The sequence below is a fragment of the Chiroxiphia lanceolata genome, chromosome 18, assembly GCF_009829145.1.
Source record: "Chiroxiphia lanceolata isolate bChiLan1 chromosome 18, bChiLan1.pri, whole genome shotgun sequence".
Taxonomy (NCBI): Eukaryota; Metazoa; Chordata; class Aves; order Passeriformes; family Pipridae; genus Chiroxiphia; species Chiroxiphia lanceolata.
In genome coordinates, this window is record NC_045654.1 from 622075 (window position 1) to 634615 (window position 12541).

The following is a 12541-nucleotide window of genomic DNA, read 5'->3' on the forward strand; positions in this document are numbered from 1 at the left end:
TGAGGTCATATCACACAATCTGAGGTCCAGCTATGGCACTTTTATTAAGACATGCAGCACAGTGCAACCATAACAGAGGAACTCAGCCCAGGGACTCTCAGAGACATCAGTCTGTGGGATGCACATGCATATGTGTGTGTATAAAATTAAAAGAAGTAACTGTCACTTTGAAATCCTGCTGTACCAGCCAATAAGGGGCTTGACAAAGATATTTTATATTAAAATCTGCTGAAATGTTTTTCTAAAATCTTCTACATCTTCTGTGTGAAGTTGCTGTAATTCATTCTACGGAGATTTTTATACTGCACCATATGCTTTCCAACCAGAGCTGTTTTACATAGTTGGCATAACCATGGGATAAAATTAGAGCAAGGTCTTGATGCGCTGTCCTGTCGTGGTACTTTGCCAGCTGACATCCAAGCTTGGAATGAGCTGTGGGCGGGCTGGTGCACGCACCACCCAATTTCAGAGCAGGGCCTTTGAGGAGCAGCTCTGTGTGAGCACCTCGGGGTGGCACCACCCAGGAGCTGTGGGTACTGAGTCAGACCAGCAACAATGGGGACAAAACATCTGCCTCAAGATGAGGACAGTGATGAAGATTTACTGTCAGGGTGGGGAGGCCCTGGCACAGGTTGCCCAGAGAAGCTGTGGCTGCCCCTGGATCCCTGGAAGTGTCCAAGGCCAGGTTGGTGGGGCTTGGAGCAACCTGGGCTGGTGGAAGGTGTCCCTGCCCATGGCAGGGAAGGATGAAATCAGCTTTAAGGTCCCTTCCCACCCAAAACACCCTGGGATTCTCTGATTCTATGAAGATATTGCCTGGCCACAGCCCTATGGTGTCTATATGCTGATCTCCCTGTTAGTGATACAGCTGGCACTGCCCAAGTGCCTCTCGGTTTTCTGTTCATCCCATCATCCACCATGTCCTTTAGCAGCCGTGTGGGAGCAACTCTCCATCTTTCTTCTACCTCCCTACCCATCTTTACAAGTTCTTCCTAATCTCAGCTTAGAACTTTGTTCTATGTAAATCTGCTTGGAAAGGGTCATCCTGGCACTGTAACAGCTTCCATCTAAACATCTTGCTTCTGTGGACTTTTTTGCAAGATTTCTAAAACATTCAAATTATTTCCTCAATAATCTCTCAAATTCTGATGAAGTACCTCGACTCCATATGTTAGTGATTCACAGATGTCGCTGACTGATAATCAGTTTTGAGGCTGCAAGAGATGCATGTTGGTTTCTGCAGTTATCTCTGATCTGCTGAGCAACTTGCTGCTCCTTTAATGGGAGGGGGTTTTCTCTTGGCAATTGCCAGAAAGATGTCTGACTCTGTCCTGGTTGGGATGAGGCCACTTTTTTGCTGAGTTGCAAGTGGAGCAGTTTGGGGCCTTTAGAGGAATTTTTAATTTGAATGAAAGAAGAAAGCTGTGTTTGTGTCTTCTGCAAATGCTTCATTCTATTGGAGCAGCTTTCTCCAGGACAACCCTGTCTGGAATTTTTTCTCATTTGTAATTGGCCCATTTACTTAATTAAACTGCTGAATATAGTTCTGTATTTTTGTATGCCAGTTCTGTACAATTCCTCTGCAAAGACCATCATTTAAAAGAAAGACAGATGTTATATTGGGTATCTTCCCGCCTGTGTATCTGCCTGTCTGTACAGCCATCCATCCATCCATCCATCCATCTGCCTATCTCCCGTCTTTGAGGGTATCTAAACCCTTCCCGGGTAAATCACATCTGCATTCGAACATAGACTCCTTCATTCACACCAGCTAAGCCCACTAAAAGCAGATTCTTGCTTCAAAAGTCATTTGATGCTGCGAGTGAATTACCAGCCCTTGTAAACACCATGTTTCTAGATGTAATTTATCCTCATTTAGCTCCTGTTATTGTCTGGTATGCTGTCTCTGAACGAGGCAATGCTGAGGGTGCAGTCCCAGATGCAGTAATGCATACGGAATGCTCACAGTGCCGTGTTTGCAGCATTTCTCCTCTACCTGAGGATACTATTCAAAAAGGATTGTTTTCTGCTGTCATGTTTTTGCTAAATAGGGTTTTTAATGAGTCTGTCACAAAATTATATTTTAGCAAGAAAAAGTTAAAAGCACTGCATCACTTTCTAGCTACGGACAACTATTAATTTGGGGGCCATTTTTAGAAACAATGCTGAGGTTGCTCTGACACTGACTTTCCACGTTCCATCCACTCCTCAAATCTGGGCCACTCCTCTCTGCACAGGCCTGGGACCTGTGGAGCACCCTCGGTCCCTGCCCTGAGGTACCTGCCACAGCACATTCTGGAATTCAACATATTAGAACCTTGGGAATCCAGGCCATTAATTAGCATATGTGTTCTGCTGCTTTCTCCCAGACAGTGACACCCACACATAATGTCTCATTCACCACTGGTTATCCCTGCCAGGTACCCCCCTTTCCAAGGGAGAGCTTCCCACTGCGTGGCCTTGGGTACTGGTGTTTAACCTGAACGAGCTGACTGTGTCCAGAGCGGATGCTGAAAACAGGCAATTCCTACGATAGCCCCATCCTTGGGTGAAAAACTATTTGGGAATATCACACAGCACATGAAGCAGTGAAGGGGCTGCAGCTGAAAGCCAGCAGCTGGGTGAGCCAGAACACTATCTCCCTGCTACTGGTTGGGAAAGAAAGAGGAGAGTGCAGTGTCACTGGTCTGAAATGGTGACTATTCCTCCTTGGGACAACCCAGCTGGGTCATTGTTGGATTCTAAAATATGATATCTGCAGAGAGAGATTTGAGTGGTCTCTGCAGAAAGCCATGGGCTACAGAAGCTGGGAAAACCCCTCTTCACTAACCTCATCCCTGTGGCAGGATATGAAGAGACTCCTCACATGATGTTATCACATGCCCTGCCCAAGCCAGAGAGTCTGAGCCCTGATCTCATCAGACCTGTGCAGAAGAGTATTGGACCTTATCTCTCCCTTTGTGTTCCCTGAATCCTTGCATTCTGTAGACCTGAATACCTGTTCCCCCCTGTAAAATCCCCTAAGATAAAATAGGTTTTTCCCCATGAGGTAATTGTTAAGACCCCAAAATTTATTAACCTGGGTTTTTCCCTTATGTCACTTCCTGAAATCCCCTGTTTGTAATAAACTGTAATAGTTCTGCCCCCTAATGAATATGTAAACCCCCTATTGAATATGTAAACCATAAACCCTTTAGATATGAACTTGTAAGTCCAATAAAGCATTCCAGTTTCTCGCCTCCACCTGGGATCGCTTAGTTTATTGACCTCTGCGGGTCATGATAAGGGGGAGCAGCAGAATCAGGTCTGTTGGATGCCTTCTGAGGCTCAGCTGGAGGCTCCTGGGGTTCCCAGGAGGTGCTCCAATGAGCTGGACAGTGTTAGGGGCAGCTTCCTGTGAGGTCCTGGTGATGACACCTAGTCCTGTGTGTGATGCGTTGAATTAGTTGCACTGGTTGGGAAATAAACCCATGCTCGTGCCACTGTGCCACCACAGGTGGGTACTGCGTGGGTACCATCCTGCAAGGCACTAACTGAGAGATCTCACTGGGCTTAAGATCCATCACTTTGGACCCAGCTTTTCCTCTTCCTGACGTGCCATGGGCCACACTCATGGAATCATATCATAGACTCATGGAATGGTTTGAGTTGAAAGAGCTCATTTGGTAACCTCACAGCCACAGGCAGGAACACCTTCCACTAGAGGAGTTTGCCCTGAGCATTTCAGGCCCAGAGAGCTCCCACCTATATTCAAAACCTGCCTTCTGCTGCACTCCCAGCAGGTAGCCGAGGGCTTTTAGGGCTAGTTTCTCATGTCTCTGAAAATGCTGAGGTGCACACAGACCACCGGTCACCCTGAAGTGGTGTGGGGGAACAGTAGGGGACATCTCTGCTGGCTGCTGCCTTACCCACAAGCAGGAACTGAAGAAAACTGGAAAAATCCCAGTGCCATGAGAGTGGTGGTGGCAGAACTCCTGCCTGGGCATTGGCTGGTCACTCGTGGGGAGTGGAAGTCTGAGAAATGGAATCCCAGAATGGTTTGTGTTGGAAGGGACCTCAAAGCTCATCCTATCCCACTCCCTGTCATGGGCAGGGACACCTTCCACTAGCCCAGGTTACTCCAAGCCCCATCCATCCTGGCCTTGGACACTTGCAGGGATCCAGGGGCAGCCACAGTTTCTCTGGGCAACCTGTGCCAGGGCCTCACCCCCCTCACAGGGAAAAATTTCTTCCCAATATCCCATCTAACCCTGCCCTCTGGCAGTGGGAAGCCATTCCCCCTTGTCCTGTCCCTCCAGGCCGTTGTCCCAAATCCCTCTCCAGCTCTCCTGGAGCCCTTTTAGGCACTGGAAGGGGCTCTAAGGTCACTCCAGAGCCTTCTCTTCTCCAGGTGAACACCTCCAGCTCTCCCAGCCTGGCTCCAGAGCAGAGGAGCTCCAGCCCTCCAGCCTCCTCCAGCTCCTGCCTCCTCTGGACCCTCTCCAGGAGGTTCCCATCATTCCTGTGCTGAGGACTCCAGGACTGGAGGCAGCTCCGCAGGTGGGGTCTCACACAGGTCCCAGACAAGCAGAGGAAAGAGGGACTGAGCTATGCTGAAGTCTGGAATGCCATGTGTGAGTTTATTCCTGCTATTCCAGGTGATGTAACTCCAGTGTGGCACCAAACAGGTTACCACAGTGCCCAGCTGGTCAGAGATGTGCTGGCTCCTGAATCTATTATCCTGATTCTCTCCTGCAGCAATTGCAAGGGATCATCCTCAGCTTTTCCAGGCACCTCTGAGTCCCTGTGAAGATGAAGGCAGCCGTGCAGGGAGCTGCTGGCACATTGGAAATGACTTCCTCATGTAGACAAGCCCCCCTAAGACTCTTTTTACCCATCACCTTCCTGCCTCTGCAGCACATCACGGCACTGAAAGTGCACGCTCGGCTCTTTTCCCACGAGCCTGGGGAGCTCCCTGGGGTTTTCCCTTTCCTGCGTCTCCTGCCTGGAAACCCGCAGGTTGTACCTCCGCCTCAGCTGACCCCGCTTAAGTGCCACTTAACAACGAATTACAGACAGCAATTTGGAGCTGCTGTTGCTGGTTATTTACCCGTGTTTATTCCCGAGTATCGCCCGGCTGCTGCAGCCGCAGAAGCTGGTAAGAGGTGACAATTAGGAAGGAAAAAACAGTAGATGCAATTTACTCCTGGTGTAACAGCCCAGGGCGGAGGGAGCTGGGGCACGACCCCTGCAGGAGGTGGACTGGGCTGGGCTGGGCTCCCTCCCTTCTCCGACCCAGGCAGGGTCTGGGGCAGGGGCAGGTCCATCAGGCACCGCTGCCCTGAAGGGATGCAGCGAGCGCGTCCCTGAGCGTTTCACACCTCTCCTGTTTTTAAGACTCATCCTTTTGGCTGCCGGAGCTCTACAGCCGGTGGGGTGATGGGAATGATGAGAAAGGAGTGTTATCCTGGAGGATACTGGTGTAGGAGCTGAATGAACTGAGCAGGACCCAGACAGGGCTCAGCGTTTGTATGTTCAGAGAAGGGAACGGAGCTGGGAAGGGGCTGGAGCAGCAGGAGCAGCTGAGGGAGCTGGGGGGGCTCATCCTGGAGCAAAGGAGGCTCAGGGGGGACCTTCTGGCTCTGCAACTCCCTGACAGGAGGGGGGAGCCGAGGGGGGGGGGGGTCGGGCTCTGCTCCCAGGGAACAAGGGACAGGAGGAGAGGGAACGGCCTCCAGCTGTGCCAGGGAGGGTCAGGTTGTGTATTGGGGAAAATTTCTTCATTGCAAGTGTGCAGAAAATTCTTGTTGCCAGAGGTTGGTGTCCACAAAGGAGGCAGAGGAGTTCTGCCGGAAAAACTTCATTCATGAAAAAAGGGAGAATACCCAGTGAAAATCTCTTGAATAGCTGGAGGACACAGCCTCCTTTTATCCTGTTTTTTTTCCTGGCCATATAATGCCTTCTTCCTTTCCTCACTGGCTAAAGTACTCAGAAGGTACAGACTTCCCAAAAAGACGTGTTACATACAAACAGTCATTTCTTTCTCACTGTTCTTAAACAGCTATTTCCTTTTCTCACTATTCTTCTGCAAGTTAATATTGAATCTTTTAGTCAAAATTATTCTTTACCCACAAATCGCCTTTTCCTTATCTACAAACCATTATTTCTTTTCTCACCTGCAACCATCTTTTTACCCGCAAATAGCTGTTTACACAGCTTGTTTGTAAAGACAGGTTCATCTTCTTCTTGTCAAACGGGTGGTTGGGCACTGGTACAGGTTGCCCAGGGCAGGGGTGGAGTCACCATCCCTGGGTGCCCCTGGGCTGGCATGGCAGAGAGACTGGCAAGTGCCAGAGAACAGCTCAGCTGTGTGTATGGGTCACTGGGCTGCTGTGGTGGTCACACATTGTGGCTGTGACTCCAGGGGCACAGGGCTGTGGGGTGTCCCTATGTTCAGTGACCAAGACATCCCCAGGCTGTCTGGGCTTTTGGGGAGGCTGTTCTGCATTAACCCCACCGGGGTCTGATGTGGTGACCCTGCCTGCAGTAGAGCAAGGCTGTGACAGCCAATTATCATCCCATCTCCACTGAAAGAGGAGAGGTCTGTGGATTCCTGTGCTTTTGCAAGTGGGCAAAGCCTTCAGCACTTGGTTTGGGGAAAAACAGCTCATCTCTTGAATAGGAAACAACTGTCTGTGCCTGTCAGGGCAGTGGGGAGTGGACATGTCACACTCTCTCATCAGTGTGACAGGGACAGGCTGCAGCAGTGTGATTAAATGATCTGCCTTGGTATCTCAGCTGCTGAAGGATGCTGGCCCCTTCTCCTCCCCGAAGTTAAGCCCAGCTGTTTCAGCTGGACCACAGCACTTGACAAGAGAATAAACAGCAGCTTATGGCTTGGCTACTTCCAGACTGCCATGGCAGAGATGGTTTGGAGTGAGGGTGAACCCAAAATGGTAATGCTGCATGGAATCAGAAGAGATCCTGAGTTGGAAGGAACCCACTGAGTCCAAATTCTACATCAACAAGGACTAAAGACATTCACAGTAGCAATGTAAGAAATCTCCCAAACCAGCCTTACCACCATATACAGCAGCTCTCAGGGAGGAGGAGGTTATCATCCATCCTATGTGTCCTCACTTCAGCTGAGGGAGCTTCTGGATGGCACCTTCAGGGTCCTCTGTGACACACTGTCCATACAGACAGTGGCCCCATTGCTAGGAGCCCACTCAATGTCCTTGTCCTGGGAACACCCACCTCCCAGCCCTGCCTCTCCCTGCCTATGGGCAGGATTCCCTTGGCTTTGGCTTTGGCAGTGCTCTTCTCCGTGAGCATTCTGCACCAACGTGGAATTGGGAAGATGCATTAGCACAACGTTGTCCTGGAGTTCCCTCCAGGAAAAGGAGCGTTTTCACTTGTCTTTTCCCTTCATCCATTGCTGGGAGCTCTGGGCTTGTTCTGCTTTGGATGGAGCAAACAAGGCTCATCCTCAGCTGTAGGTGCTGTCTCCAGGGAATATTTTAAACTGTCAGTAGCTCTTTACACCAAATATGTTGCTACTTTTATCAGGCGTTTTTCTGATCTCTGCTACCAAGGAATCCTACATGTATCATTTCATAGCTCTGGGTGCTCTAATATGCTCAACAAGAAAGCAGAAGGCATTAAAGCAGTTCTGATACTTGACAAACCAGTCCGATTCTTTATTTACATGAGGCTGAAGCTTTTGGCTGACATTTTTCACAATAAAATGTGATAGAAAATATTCATTTTGATGCTATGTTCCATTTTTGATCAGGAGATTCTAAAGAAAGTACTTAATTTCAGCTCAGAAGTTTGCTGTAATCACACACTCTGACTCCAGAAATGGGAGCTGAGACTGCAAAGGAGAACAGAGCTTTATTATAACCTTTCTCGTTTCTGCTTGGGTGGAAAACTTGTGACAATCTTACTTAGACTCATTCTACCATGTGGCTTGAGAGATGGTCCCCTCTGAGCTCTGAGTTTCTGCTCTTAAGAAAACAGCTCAGAATGATTAATTTTTGTTGTATTTCTCAGTGCTCCTTGGTTGGAGTTTCATTCATGAGCTGATGCTCAGTCCTGCAAATGGATCCATTATTCATATGGATGCTGTATGTGCAGGTAAATAATTTTTGCTCTCCAGAGTTACCAAAGACTGTTTATTGTGGTGATCAACTGCTAATTACCATTCGCTGCATGTGCTGGCTCATGTGGGACAATTTCTGTCCCTTTATTGGGGTACTGAGACATTTTACCAGGAGAGTAACAACTAAAGGTGAATGAAAAACCCTCACAACTGCCTTCAGCATCCAAAAATAGTGACCCACATGCTGAGAAAGTCCTGGGAAAGCATCGACTAACACAGCAAAACCAGCAGAGAATAATTAACAGTTACCCAGTGAGTGTGCGTTGATGGGCACTGGAGGATTTACTCAATATTTCATGTTTTCTCAGAGAACAGGAAGGTTAGAAGTTTACTTTTGATATTCTGAGATAACTACATAAATTCAGCTACTGGGGCTTGACAAAAAAACATGAGGTATCACAAGCCTTGTAAGGGAAGTTGTGAGAGTTACAGACAGCAGGCAGTCCAAGGCAGGCAAACACGCAGCCGTTGAAGTCGGTGACACTTCCAAAAAGCAGCGTCTTTTCCACAAATGCCGATGGGATGGAGAACAAAGAGCCTCGCCAAGCTCTCCAGACTCAGGGTGAATCTCATTGGTACTCAGCGACTTCGCAAGAGATCCTCCTGCCTGACAAAGGGAAGGCAGAGCGGCCCCATGTTCCACACAAAGCAGGTTCATTTGGATAGAAATGAGCTGCCGTGCCAGAGATAATGGTTTATTATTGCACTCTGTAGATCTCCATTCATGCGCAGCCCACGTGACTCTGGCTACAGCCAAGTCAGTTTGAATTGATTTTTCAAGTATGGCTTTGTGAGACAATGCATCAGATGTTTTAATAAAATTCAGACAGGCTGCAGCTATCGCGGTCCTTTCATGCACTAATTAGGGGGTTCTTTTATTAAAAAAACACAGCAGTCAATTCTTCCAGTAATGTCTTTTTGTGATTCTAATACTCGCAGTTCCATCTTCCTGCATGTTTATAAATTCCTGCCCTTAATATTTAACATGTAGTCCCTGGTTTACCAAGGATTAGGCATAAATTACAGCCAGTCCAGTGCCAAAGCCACTCTGTTTGGCTTTGTTTGAGATGGCTCTTGCATCTGCTTTGCTTCATCCACTCTTGCCTTTCCTTTGTTCTCTAAGCAGAAAGAAACGTCACTGGTTTTGTTCATTCCTTAAATAAACTCTGTGCCCTTCTATGTCCGCTGGATCCCATGGTTTGCTGGTGCCCTGCTTTTGCCCTTGATTTCTGACAAAAGTGTTAATCTGCTTTTACCATTAATTTCTTTAGAGCCTTAGTATTTTCCTAACATTACAGTCCAGTTTCTGTAAGGGTTAAAGCATCCAAAAGGCATTTCCACTCACTTTATTCTCAGCTGCAGCTCCACGACATCAAAACCTCATGAACACAAGGCTCTCAGTGATCCACGGTCATGGGCTGTCCCTGTTTAATCAGGCTTAGGGAAATGTCTCAAATCATAGTGTGGCCAGGGCTGGAGGGGTGGAGGATGCACCACCACAATAAATGGATGAGGCTTCTTTTTTTCTTGGCCTGTGGACAAACCATGATCCCAGTTGTGTTGGGATGGCAGAGCTCACTTCCAAGGCACTGCTGAGAAGCCAGAGTGGAATTTAGGCTCAGGGACACTAAACTCCACGGGAGCTGGCTTGCCAGGATGGGGGCTATATGCAGAGCTCTGCCATGATGCACCCAAGACCAAATAACAGGTCCTGGACCTGTTCTCATTCTGAGGAGAAAGGCTTATCACCTGGACAGGTGCAGGATGTGCTGTTTGGGGCAAGTGTTTCAGTGGGGAGTGAAGAGTCTGGGGTGGACAAGGAGACAGAGACAGAAGTGGATGCCCTGGCTCTGGTCAGGTACCTTCTCTATACTGGGATGGGTTAATTGTAACGTGGCTCAGGGTATGGACCTGACCTCAGAAAACAGCAGTGGTGCTGTGAGGGAGTTCCAGCCTGGGATCCAGCACAGGCCAGGGTGGACAACAGACGTGTACTAGGTGATCACTGTCGTTTGTACCCACCCCTGGCCATGCTGATGGGCAGCAATGGCTGTAACACAGAGGAACCAAGGCCTGTGGGACTTCCCAGACCAATCAACTTGTGTCCATCCCACCTGCACCTGAGATGAGTCCAGCATCCTCTCACATACCTGTCCAAGGGGCTGCCGTGCCCACTGGGCACCTGCCAATTTCCTGCACATTCCATATTCCTGGAAATTCTTGCCAAAGATGGGTGGGTCTGTTCCAACTTGGCTGCAGAGTATAGTCTTGATGGGTATTGATCCACTGCTGTTTTACAGGAGTGACAAGTTTTGGACATACAAACCCTGCCTGATCCCAGCACCGTCCAAGCTCTGAGGCACATCAGTCTGGTTGCAGATCACAGCAACTTACTGTGAGCAGTGACTCATGGAATCACAGAATCGTGGAAAGATTTGGGTTGGAAGGGACCTTAAAGATCATCCTATCCCACCCCCTGCCATGGGCAGGGACACCTTCCACTAGCCCAGGTTACTCCAAGCCCCGTCCAACCTGGCCTTGGACACTTGCAGGGATCCAGGGGCAGCCACAGCTTCTCTGGGCAACCTGTGCCAGGGCCTCCCCACTCTCACAGGGAACAATTCCTTCCCAATATCCCATCTAACCCTGCCCTCTGGCAGTGGGAAGCCACTCCTCCTTGTCCTGTCACTCCAGGCTCTTGTCCCAAATCCCTCTCCAGCTCTCTCAGAGTCCCCCTACAAGAAGGGGGAGGTGACAGAACCAGGACCACTGTGGTGGCACGGTGGCAAGAGGGGACACCTGAGAGACCTGTGGCAGATACTCTGAGTGCACAGACACACAGCTGCTCCCACCACGTGTAACTCGAGTGATTTGGGGAAGTTTAACTGTGAGCAAACAAATTAGTCAGCATTATTTTCAGTTAGCAAGAGAACAGCTGAGTCTCTAATAGAACCAACTCAATAAATCAATTACCAGATGCAACCCTGAGTCGCTCACTTGCAGGTATTTAATATGAATTGCTCCATAGAACTGCTAAATCTTTAGAGAAGAGGCAATTAGTTTTACTGCAACTCGGTAATTACTAACTGTAACACTCTCCACAATATTTCAGTGTAAGGTAGAGAACAGTACTGCCAAAACTGACAACAACACAGGCAGCAGAACCTGCAAAAGCAGGTTGGCACTGAGAACAAAACCACCCAGCACAAAGTGTGTCCATGTGCCCAGGACCTGCACTCTCTCCTTGGATGTATTTTGACCTGCAGGAATCAGGAGTACATTCCCTAACACAGGATTTTATCAGGAAATGCAGCTTTTGCACATTTTAAATTTGCCATACTAGGTTTTTCTATTCCCTTTTTCTCCCATTGGGAAAATAAAATGAAATACCTGCTGGTGGTGGTGACATCTACCCTCCAGAAGAAAGCTTTCCCTTGGGTTCATGTGGAGGTCCATGTTTCTGGGCAGAGCGGTGGCCAGGATTTGGGTGTGAGCATGGAGCTTCACCCACAGTGCTGTGCCATGTGCTCTGGGATGACCCTGCTGGAGCAGAGGTTGGACCTGATGACCCACTGTGGTCCCTTCCAACATGACCCATCCTGTGATCCTGTGAGAGTGAAGAGGGTGTTTGCTCAGCCCACTGGTTGTGGAGGAGCTGCTTGAGCTGGTCAGGGGAGCAACCCAGAGCTGAAAAACTACCCAGGAGTTTACCTTTTCACCCCTACCTGGAATGGATAGCCAAAAGCTGGGGTTCCTATGGAAAAGGGATGCTGCATCCACCTGCAACTGGAGCGCACATCCCTTTTGGATGAAAGATTTCAGCTACTCTCCTTGGAAGCATTCTTTACCCTGTGGTGCCCTGGCCTGGAGATCGCAGGCTGCCCATAGATGGTAGTTTGTGGTTCTCCCTCAAAGAGTATCCAGCCGTTATTCCCATACAGTGAGAAAAAGCCCAGTTGAAGCACAGCTTGTGTTCCAGATGTTTTGTTGTAGACCATCTTCTGAAGGGTGTTTTTGAAGTTGAGCTATCAGTTTCTCTTTCCTCCTGTATCTACATGAGCATCCTGAGGAGCAAAGTCTTGTCCTTCCAATCCAGGTCGGTGCATCCAGATCTGCATTTCCAGGGGAGCTACGACACCGTGCAGGAGAACAAGTCCTGGAGAACCAGCTTGGCTCAGCCTGGGCTGTTGCAAGATGCAACCAGGATGATTCCTGAGATCCTTTTCCCTGGAATCGGTGTCACTTGAAGGACTTGTCTTCTGAGACCAGTGTCTGTGACAGATCTGTGAACCAGCCTAAAGCTGAGGAGGCTTCCAGAAGGTGCTTGGTAAGGATAATTTTCCTGAAGGCCTATGGGTCCTGATGCTGCTGCAAACACTCCTGGGGAGACACATCCTG

General features: G+C 48.9%; 1 long non-coding RNA gene across 1 annotated transcript; it reads right to left on the reverse strand.

Moving 5' to 3' along the window:
• Positions 1 to 4598: 4598 nt before the first annotated feature.
• LOC116796044 lies at positions 4599 to 7146 on the reverse strand. The gene is made up of 2 exons (XR_004360238.1): positions 7061 to 7146; positions 4599 to 4783 (listed from the first exon to the last, which is right to left on the reverse strand). It is a non-coding gene; the product is annotated as an uncharacterized LOC116796044 (long non-coding RNA).
• Between the last annotated feature and the right edge of the window lie 5395 nt (positions 7147 to 12541).